General features: G+C 34.5%; 1 pseudogene; it reads right to left on the reverse strand.

The window, feature by feature from the left end:
* Positions 1-500: 500 nt before the first annotated feature.
* Positions 501-3183, reverse strand: LOC145584310 (cytochrome P450 78A5-like; annotated as a pseudogene).
* Between the last annotated feature and the right edge of the window lie 1676 nt (positions 3184-4859).

A 4859-nucleotide genomic window follows, 5' to 3' on the forward strand; every position in this document is an offset into this window, starting at 1 on the left:
ATTGGATTAGGCTCACTCCCTCTGTTAGAATTGCTTTGATGTTGGCGAGAAATGGCTGATTGATTATCTGGGAACACAAAATTTTACTGATAAACTCGAATTATGCTCATTCCCTAATTTCACAATTTAACTCGAGTCGCAAATTCCATAATTACCAATTCAATTCGAATTCAATTAAACGTTGAAAGTTAACGGCGTCAAGAGCAATTCTCATCCAATATCACAGTTGGCAAACAAAGTAAGACATGTAGTATTAATGAGTAAACATCAACATGTCCAGCAAGTGACTTTTGAGCGGGAAAATATCTGTTCTGCCCCCATGAGAAACGTTCCTTGTTTCTCACGGTGAGGTACAGGGAATTAGCCAAACATAAATTTAACGTTAACTTTTTGGTTTTCAGTACATACGATTACTTTACATAGCCAAGATTCTGATGACATTGCATTTCAAAAAACTAATAAGCTCGAAAGCTTCAACCAATCAACCTAATTAATGTGAATATTTCTCCATTCAACAATGCGCAAAATCAAGGAGAAAATCACTTATGATAGACTTGAATAATCTGAAGTAGTATTACATACTACTGCTTTACAAAGCACATAGATAACAACCTTTAGTTGATTTAAGCAGCAACCCTAGGAACAGCCTTGCACACCAAAGACTTCTTCATCTCCATAGAAAGCTTGAGGCACTCGGTCAAGTCAACACCGTTCTCGGTCGGAACCCACTTGAAGTTCTGAAGCATCTGAGCCAACCACAGCTGAGCAGTAGCCACACCCATTGCCTTTCCAGGGCAGACACGACGTCCTGCTCCGAAAGGTGCGAGTCTTAGGTCCGAACCCATGATTGGTACATCCTCCTCCATGAACCTCTCAGGGTTGAACTCGTTAGGGTTTGACCAGATCTTCTCGTCATGGGTGATGGCGTACATGTTGACCATTGCGGTGGTTCCGGCTGGTACGAAATGGGAACCGACGTGGGTGTCATGGATCGAGAGACGAGCCCATGATAGAAGTGGGCCTGGTGGGTGAACTCTCAGGGTTTCCTTGAGGATGGCTTGGAGGTATGGTAGGTTGGGGAGGTCTGAGTCGGAGACTTGCCTGTTGGATCCGACTACGCTGTCGATTTCGGCTTGTGCCTTGGCTTGAATGTCGGGGTGCACCACCATCCTTGCTAGAGTCCACTCTAGGAGCGAGGATTGCTACTGTGTCTGTTCCCCTGAAGATCATTTCCTGCATTCATATGTCAAAATAGGTACATAATCAATTAGTTAGATAACCTGTGGTTTCAAAAAAAAAATTAGTTAGTTAACCTCTTGAATGTACATTATTAACATTTTGTTATATTCCGCACATAATCAATTGATTAGTTAGTTAAGCTCTTGAATGTACATTATTAGCAGGGCTGCATACACATACTTTTCTTTAATATACATGAATCATATTCTATGTGAACATAAATTTTTCCATTGATAAGATAATAATGACCAAACACTCCGCTAATTGGATACCCTAGTATAAACGTACCCATTTCATACATAAATTTAACTATTTTTTTTATTATTAAACAAAACCTAATTAATTAATACCAAGTAAATCAAATAAAATCCCAAATATATTTGACAAAAACAAAGATTTTTTTTTTTTTTATAAAAAAAAGACCCCGCAAAAAACAAAGATAAAGAACACATACCCAACAAAATGACATATACGTGATATACCATATTTCATCATCAATAAAATGAACAAATGTCAAACAAAAAATAAAATAGTTGTAGCATGAACAAACAACAAATTGAACATGAAAATTTAAAAAAAATAATATCATACCCAAAGAAGAGCAATCATGTCAGAGTCAGAAAGTTTGTTTTCTCCATCTTCCAAGTCAAGAAGAACATCAACAAAGTCCTTTGAATCATCGTCAACCTTCTCACTCCTCAATGCCCTGTGCTCCTCAATCACATTACCAACATACTTGTTCACTTTTCCAACTAGATTCTTACACCTTCTCCTAACACCCTGTAAATCCAACCATCTGAGAGGGGCAAAATGGTCACCCCAGTTAAAAATTCCAAGCAATTCATATCCTTCCTTAACCAATTCTTCAAGGTTATCAGCTTCCTCGGTTCTCTTACCAAAGAAATCATAGCTCTTTCCGAACACGCTCATCATGACATTGTTCAACGATCCGAAATGCAATACATTTTTTATCTCAACGTTTCCCTCTTCACCCATCAAGGTGTTGATTTGTTTCACCATCTTGTTACCAATTTCTTGACGGAATCCTCCGAAGTTGGAGATTCTTCTCGGGCTAAACAGATGAGTTGCGGAAATCCTTCGGAGATTCCTCCAGTAATCTCCGAAGGGTGCGAAACCCATAGCCCTGTTAAAGAGAAGCTCGTAAGCTGACTCCTTAATAGGACGATCAGCGAATTCGGAGCTGTTTAAAATCTCTTTAGCAGTCTCGGGTTCACTCGCTATCACGAAGCGAGTCAACCCGACTGAGAAAGCCATCAACGGCATAGCCTTGAGGCTGGTGGCAATGCTGGATAGGATTTTGTGAGTCTTTTCGGAAGCGAAAACATGGCCGAGACCAATAAGGGGTAATCCTGTTGGACCAGGGATAGCCGAAGCAGACTTACCGTTGCCGCTTCGGTTATTTTTAACAGCGGAAAGAGACCATGCTAAGCCTCCTGGGTAGAGGAAGATGGTAAAAAGGGAGAGAAATGCAGCAAATGAAAGGAAAATGGGTGCTGAAAGAAGAGATGATGCTGCTGGTAGCAAAGAGAAATTGGTTGCTAATGTTTCTAGTGACATTTTTGGGTTTTAATTTTCTTTCTAAGAAGGGAAAAGTTTTTTTTTTAGGTTAAAAGATGAAGAAGAAGAGGGAAGGATGTTTTGGTGAGGGAGAAGAAGTGTGAAGGGCACTTATTTATAGTGATTGTAGACTTGTAGTAGAGTAGAAAATAATACTACCTTTTTTTTTTATTTTTTTTTAACGTTTTACTTTATCATTGTTCACACGCCTTTATTTGACCGTGTTTTGTCCTTTATACGTTATGAAAAATATAGTCCCCTGATATCTTGTTAATTTCGTCACGATATATATTTCAAATATCAAATTTTTATATTTTTTTGCTTATCGATAATTAAAAATATAAATAGTTAATGTGGTGCATTAACAAACGTTACTAATGGAACGTGTGAACTGAAAATAATAAACAAAGAAAGTATTATATTATTATATAAATTTATACTACCTCTATTAATATTTATGTGCAACTTTCGGGTATTATTTTTAAGATATAAAATATTTCAAAGTTGCACATGAAAATTAACGAGTAGTATATTTTTTTGAATGGAAATACGGACTATGGAGTATAGTTTATAAATGCATTTATAGTTTAAAATTCAAGTTACGAGTATGAACAATGTATGGTAAATATAAACGGTGAAAATACTGAAAAAGATGAAAGGTCAAGAAATATTAAGGATTACGGAGTATTATTGATTTATTTGAGGAAGCTTATTTTTATATACTCCCTCAAATTAATAAGAAAAGGTCTTTTTCCATGTTAAATGTTGACACGGTTTATAAAAATGAGATAATGCACTAAAAAAAAGCTAATTAACTTTCGGAACGTCAGATAAAATAAAAATAAAATTATCAGTAATTACACCGATTGACAAGTGATTTTGTCATGCATTTCAACTTTAATACTTAAAGTACTCCCTCCGTCCCAAAAAGAACGACCCATTTGGGTTGATTACGCGGGTATTAAGGAAGTTAAGTAAAAAGAAATAAAAGTATATTGGAAAGATAAATTTACATGGGGTTTGTAAAAAAACAGAGAGAGAAAGTAATAAAATAACATGGAAAATCAAATTTTTATATGGGGAAGCTAATTTTGCACAAATATTGTTGCAAATTGGTAGTGTTTTAATGCAAAATGGGTCATTCTTTTTGGGACAAAGTTTTGGTCAAATGGGTCGTTCTTTTTGGGACGGAGGGAGTAATATATTAAGTATTTATCACTTCAGTGCGCTTGTTAGCAAAATCCTTATATAAAATCTTTAAGTTTGAATAAGTTTATAGGATGATTATAAAAAATATATAAGTGCATTGTGTGCACGGCAGGCCACACCATGCGTCCACTTGTAAAAGAACAAAGTAACCCTTGTAACAAATATTGAGTAATATAACCCTAAAATATTGACTGAGTAATCCCTAAAACCCTGCCGAATTAACCTTTATAACAATGTCCGGATAACCCCTATAACACTAATAAAGTAACTCCCGTTATAGCTAGTCACACAGTGTGGCCAACCACATATAAAAATTTGTATAAAAAAAAAAAAAAAAAAAAAAAAAAAAAAAAAAAAAAAAAAAAATCAGTCGTTAAAGTAAGTTCGGCTTAGAATAAGTTCTAATAATCCAAACAAAATAAATTTAGACACATTAAAATAAGTTTATATTAAATTTTCAGACAAATTCAAATTAATCAATTAAAAAATTACACATAAAATGAATTCGGAAAATCAATTGAGTATAACACATTCTAATTTGGAAGGAAAAAATAGTAGTTATGATTTCTTTATAGTTGACGCGTTACTATATTAATTGCTTTAAAAAGTGTTACCGTAAACAAATATTGCCTCTACTTTGTGATTTTTTTTTTTTCATTTTAGGGTAACATTATAACTGATATCAATATTTAGGGTACACTTATTTTATTTATGAAATATACAATTATTTCAATGTTCTAATTAAGCTTGGTATAATTTGAACATATTTTTGTTTTTTGGGTAGATGTAGATCAATATAACAAATTACTCATAATATAATAGGTTAATTAGAA

This window comes from Chenopodium album, chromosome 2 (genome assembly GCF_948465745.1).
Source record: "Chenopodium album chromosome 2, dcCheAlbu1.1, whole genome shotgun sequence".
Taxonomy (NCBI): domain Eukaryota; kingdom Viridiplantae; phylum Streptophyta; class Magnoliopsida; order Caryophyllales; family Amaranthaceae; genus Chenopodium; species Chenopodium album.